Consider the following 6,477-nt stretch of genomic DNA (forward strand, 5'->3'; position numbering starts at 1 on the left):
AGTGTTTAGTAGACACTGTATTGATAGTTTAGTTGTAATACTTTCAATGTTTAGTAGACACTGTTGTGATAGTTTAGTTTGTAATACTTTCAATGTTTAGTAGACACTGTAGTGATAGTTTAGTTTTAATACTTTCAGTGTTTAGTAGACACTGTATTGATAGTTTAGTTGTAATACTTTCAATGTTTAGTAGACACTGTAGTGATAGTTTAGTTTTAATATTTTCAGTGTTTAGTAGACACTGTAGTGATAGTTTAGTTTTAATACTTTCAGTGTTTAGTAGACACTGTATTGATAGTTTAGTTGTAATACTTTCAATGTTTAGTAGACACTGTAGTGATAGTTTAGTTGTAATACTTTCAATGTTTAGTAGACACTGTAGTGATAGTTTAGTTTTAATACTTTCATTGTTTAGTAGACACTGTATTGATAGTTTAGTTGTAATACTTTCAATGTTTAGTAGACACTGTAGTGATAGTTTAGTTTTAATACTTTCAGTGTTTAGTAGACACTGTATTGATAGTTTAGTTGTAATACTTTCAATGTTTAGTAGACACTGTAGTGATAGTTTAGTTTTAATACTTTCAATGTTTAGTAGACACTGTAGTGATAGTTTAGTTGTAATACTTTCAGTGTTTAGTAGACACTGTAGTGATAGTTTAGTTTTAATACTTTCAGTGTTTAGTAGACACTGTATTGATAGTTTAGTTTTAATACTTTCAGTGTTTAGTAGACACTGTATTGATAGTTTAGTTGTAATACTTTCAATGTTTAGTAGACACTGTAGTGATAGTTTAGTTTTAATATTTTCAGTGTTTAGTAGACACTGTAGTGATAGTTTAGTTTTAATATTTTCAGTGTTTAGTAGACACTGTAGTGATAGTTTAGTTTTAATACTTTCAGTGTTTAGTAGACACTGTATTGATAGTTTAGTTGTAATACTTTCAATGTTTAGTAGACACTGTAGTGATAGTTTAGTTTTAATACTTTCAATGTTTGGTAGACACTGTAGTGATAGTTTAGTTGTAATACTTTCAGTGTTTAGTAGACACTGTAGTGATAGTTTAGTTGTAATACTTTCAGTGTTTAGTAGACACTGTATTGATAGTTTAGTTGTAATACTTTCAATGTTTAGTAGACACTGTAGTGATAGTTTAGTTTTAATACTTTCAGTGTTTAGTAGACACTGTAGTGATAGTTTAATTTTAATACTTTCAGTGTTTAGTAGACACTGTATTGATAGTTTAGTTGTAATACTTTCAGTGTTTAGTAGACAGATAGTTTAGTTGTTCAATGTTTAGTAGACACTGTATTGATAGTTTAGTTTTAATACTTTCAGTGTTTAGTAGACACTGTATTTATAGTTTAGTTGTAATACTTTCAGTGTTTAGTAGACACTGTAGTGATAGTTTAGTTTTAATACTTTCAGTGTTTAGTAGACACTGTATTGATAGTTTAGTTGTAATACTTTCAATGTTTAGTAGACACTGTAGTGATAGTTTAGTTTTAATATTTTCAGTGTTTGGTAGACACTGTAGTGATAGTTTAGTTTTAATACTTTCAGTGTTTAGTAGACACTGTATTGATAGTTTAGTTGTAATACTTTCAATGTTTAGTAGACACTGTTGTGATAGTTTAGTTGTTATACTTCAATGTTTAGTAGACACTGTATTGATAGTTTAGTTTTAATACTTTCAGTGTTTAGTAGACACTGTATTGATAGTTTAGTTGTAATACTTTCAATGTTTAGTAGACACTCTAGTGATAGTTTAGTTTTAATATTTTCAGTGTTTAGTAGACACTGTATTGATAGTTTAGTTGTAATACTTTCAGTGTTTAGTAGACATTGTATTGATAGTTTAGTTGTAATACTTTCAATGTTTAGTAGACACTGAAGTGATAGTTTAGTTTTAATACTTTCAATGTTTGGTAGACACTGTAGTGATAGTTTAGTTGTAATACTTTCAGTGTTTAGTAGACACTGTAGTGATAGTTTAGTTTTAATACTTTCAGTGTTTAGTAGACACTGTATTGATAGTTTAGTTGTAATACTTTCAGTGTTTAGTAGACATTGTATTGATAGTTTAGTTGTAATACTTTCAATGTTTAGTAGACACTGTAGTGATAGTTTAGTTTTAATATTTTCAGTGTTTAGTAGACACTGTAGTGACTGACAGTTTAGTTTTAATACTTTCAGTGTTTAGTAGACACTGTATTGATAGTTTAGTTGTAATACTTTCAATGTTTAGTAGACACTGTGTGATAGTTTAGTTTTAATTCTTTCAATGTTTAGTAGACACTGTAGTGATAGTTTAGTTGTAATACTTTCAGTGTTTAGTAGACACTGTAGTGATAGTTTAGTTTTAATACTTTCAGTGTTTAGTAGACACTGTATTGATAGTTTACTTTTAATACTTTCAGTGTTTAGTAGACACTGTATTGATAGTTTACTTTTAATACTTTCAGTGTTTAGTAGACACTGTATTGATAGTTTAGTTTTAATACTTTCAGTGTTTAGTAGACACTGTATTGATAGTTTAGTTTTAATACTTTCAGTGTTTAGTAGACACTGTATTGATAGTTTAGTTGTAATACTTTCAATGTTTAGTAGACACTGTAGTGATAGTTTAGTTTTAATACTTTCAGTGTTTAGTAGACACTGTAGTGATAGTTTAATTTTAATACTTTCAGTGTTTAGTAGACACTGTATTGATAGTTTAGTTGTAATACTTTCAGTGTTTAGTAGACAGATAGTTTAGTTGTAATACTTTAATGTTTAGTGGACACTGTATTGATAGTTTAGTTTTAATACTTTCAGTGTTTAGTAGACACTATTGATAGTTTAGTTGTAATACTTTCAATGTTTAGTAGACACTGTAGTGATAGTTTAGTTTTAATATTTTCAGTGTTTAGTAGACACTGTAGTGATTGTTTAGTTTTAATACTTTCAGTGTTTAGTAGACACTGTATTGATAGTTTAGTTGTAATACTTCAATGTTTAGTAGACACTGTAGTGATAGTTTAGTTTTAATACTTTCAATGTTTGGTAGACACTGTAGTGATAGTTTAGTTGTAATACTTTCAGTGTTTAGTAGACACTGTAGTGATAGTTTAGTTTTAATACTTTCAGTGTTTAGTAGACACTGTATTGATAGTTTAGTTGTAATACTTTCTATGTTTTGTAGACACTGTAGTGATAGTTTAGTTTTAATATTTTCAGTGTTTAGTAGACACTGTAGTGATAGTTTAGTTTTAATACTTTTCAGTGTTTAGTAGACACTGTATTGATAGTTTAGTTGTAATACTTTCAATGTTTAGTAGACACTGTTGTGATAGTTTAGTTGTAATACTTTCAAATGTTTAGTAGACACTGTATTGATAGTTTAGTTTTAATACTTTCAGTGTTTAGTAGACACTGTATTGATAGTTTAGTTGTAATACTTTCAATGTTTAGTAGACACTGTAGTGATAGTTTAGTTTTAATACTTTCAGTGTTTAGTAGACACTGTATTGATAGTTTAGTTGTAATACTTTCAGTGTTTAGTAGACACTGTATTGATAGTTTAGTTGTAATACTTTCAATGTTTAGTAGACACTGTTGTGATAGTTTAGTTGTAACACTTCAATGTTTAGTAGACACTGTAGTGATAGTTTAGTTTAATACTTTCAGTGTTTAGTAGACACCGTATTTATAGTTTAGTGGCTTAATACTTTCAATGTTTAGTAGACACTGTAGTGATAGTTTAGTTTTAATACTTTCAGTGTTTAGTAGACACCTGTATTGATAGTTTAGTTTTAATACTTTCAGTGTTTAGTAGACACTGTATTGATAGTTTAGTTGTAATACTTTCAATGTTTAGTAGACACTGTAGTGATAGTTTAGTTTTAATATTTTCAGTGTTTAGTAGACACTGTAGTGATAGTTTAGTTTTAATACTTTCAGTGTTTAGTAGACACTGTATTGATAGTTTAGTTGTAATACTTTCAATGTTTAGTAGACACTGTAGTGATAGTTTAGTTGTAATACTTCAATGTTTAGTAGACACTGTAGTGATAGTTTAGCTCTTTTAATACTTTCAATGTTTGGTAGACACTGTAGTGATAGTTTAGTTGTAATACTTTCAGTGTTTAGTAGACACCGTAGTGATAGTTTAGTTGTAATACTTTCAGTGTTTAGTAGACACTGTAGTGATAGTTTAGTTGTAACACTTTCAATGTTTAGTAGACACTGTAGTGATAGTTTAGTTTTAATACTTTCAGTGTTTAGTAGACACTGCTGTGATAGTTTAGTTGTAATACTTTCAGTGTTTAGTAGACACTGTATTGATAGTTTAGTTTTAATAATTTCAGTGTTTAGTAGACACTGTATTGATAGTTTAGTTTTAATACTTTCAAAGTGTTTAGTAGACACTGTATTGATAGTTTAGTTTTATACACTTTCAGTGTTTAGTAGACACTGTATTGATAGTTTAGTTGTAATACCTTTCAATGTTTAGTATCACACTGCAGTGATAGCTTTAGTTTTAATACTTTCAGTGTTTAGTAGACACCGTAATGATAGCTTTTAGCTGTACTAACCACTTTCAATGTTTAGTAGACACTGTAGTGATAGTTTAGTTTAATATTTTCAGTGTTTAGCAGACACTGCAGTGATAGTTTAGTTTTAACAACTTCAGTGTTCAGTAGGACACCGTATTGATAGCTTAGCTGTTATACTTTCAATGTTTAGTAGACACTGCTGTGATAGTTTAGTTGTAATACTTCAATGTTTAGTAGACACTGTATTGATAGTTTAGTTTTAATACTTTCAGTGTTTAGTAGACACTGTATTGATAGTTTAGCTGTAATACTTTCAATGTTTAGCAGACACTGTAGTGATAGTTTAGCCTTTAATATTTTTCAGTGTTTAGTAGTACACGGCAGTGATAGTTTAGTTTTAATAATTTTCATGGTTTAGTAGACACTGTATTGATAGTTTAGTTGTAATACTTTTCAATGTTTAGTAGACAACTGCAGTGATAGCTTAGTTGTAATACTTCAGTGTTTAGCAGACACTGTATTGATAGCTCTTAGTTTAATACTTTCGTGCTTTTTAGTAGACACTGTATTGATAGCTTCAGCTGCAATACAATGCTTAGTAGACACTGTAGTGATAGTTTAGTTTTAATACTTTCTCAGTGTTTAGTAGACACCGTATTGATAGTTTAGTTGTAATACTTTCAATGTTTAGTAGACACTGTAGTGATAGTTTAGTTTTAATACTTTCAATGTTTGGTAGACACTGTAGTGATAGTTTAGTTGTACCACTTCAGTGTTTAGCAGACACCGTAGTGATAGTTTAGTTTTAATACTTTCAGTGTTTAGTAGACACCGTATTGATAGTTTAGTTTTAATACTTTCAGTGTTTAGTAGACACTGTATTGATAGTTTAGCTGTAATACTTTCAATGTTTAGTAGACACTGTAGTGATAGTTTAGTTTTAATATTTTCAGTGTTTAGTAGACACTGTAGTGATAGTTTAGTTTTAATACTTTCAGTGTTTAGTAGACACTGTATTGATAGTTTAGTTGTAATACTTTTCAATGTTTAGTAGACACTGTAGTGATAGTTTAGTTTTAATATTTTCAAAGTGTTTAGTAGACACTGTAGTGATAGTTTAGTTTTAATACTTCATGGTTTAGTAGACACTGTAGTGACTGACAGTTTAGTTTTAATACTTTCAGTGTTTAGTAGACACTGTATTGATAGTTTAGTTGTAATACTTTCAATGTTTAGTAGTACACTGCAGTGATAGTTTAGTTTTAATACTTTCAATGTTCAGAGTATCAACTGCAGTGATAGTTTAGTTGTAATACTTTCAGTGTTTAGTAGACACTGTAGTAGATGGTTTAGTTTAACTCTTGTCAGTGTTTAGTAGACACTGTATTGATAGTTTACTTTTTAATAATTTCAGTGTTAGTAGTACACTCTGTATTTGATAGCCACTTTGATAATTCCCTCTTGCGTTTGTTTATAGACTGTACTGATAGTTTACTTTTAATACTTTCAGTGTTTAGTAGACACTATCATTGATAGTTTAGTTTTAACACTTTCAGTGTTTAGTAGACACTGTATTGATAGCTTAGTTGTAATACTTTCAATGCTTTAGCAGACACTGTAGTGATAGTTTAGTTGTAATACTTTCCGGTGTTTAGTAGACACTGTAGTGATAGTTTAATTTTAACACTTTCAGTGTTTGGTAGAATAACTGCATTGATAGAGTCACCAGTGCTTTTATAGTTCAGCCTGCAACAATTTCAATGCTCAATAGTGACCCAATGAGAATAGGGTTAATACCTCAGTGCTTCAGCAGATAACCATTGATAGTTTAGCTGTACCACCACGTTTGCGGTGACAACTGCATAGTGACAGTTTAGCTAATCATTTCATGTTAGCGACACCGCGACATAGGTTTTCAGTTTTACACTTTCAGTGTTT

This window comes from Tachypleus tridentatus, chromosome 7, assembly GCF_004210375.1.
Source record: "Tachypleus tridentatus isolate NWPU-2018 chromosome 7, ASM421037v1, whole genome shotgun sequence".
NCBI classification, from domain to species: Eukaryota; Metazoa; Arthropoda; class Merostomata; order Xiphosura; family Limulidae; genus Tachypleus; species Tachypleus tridentatus.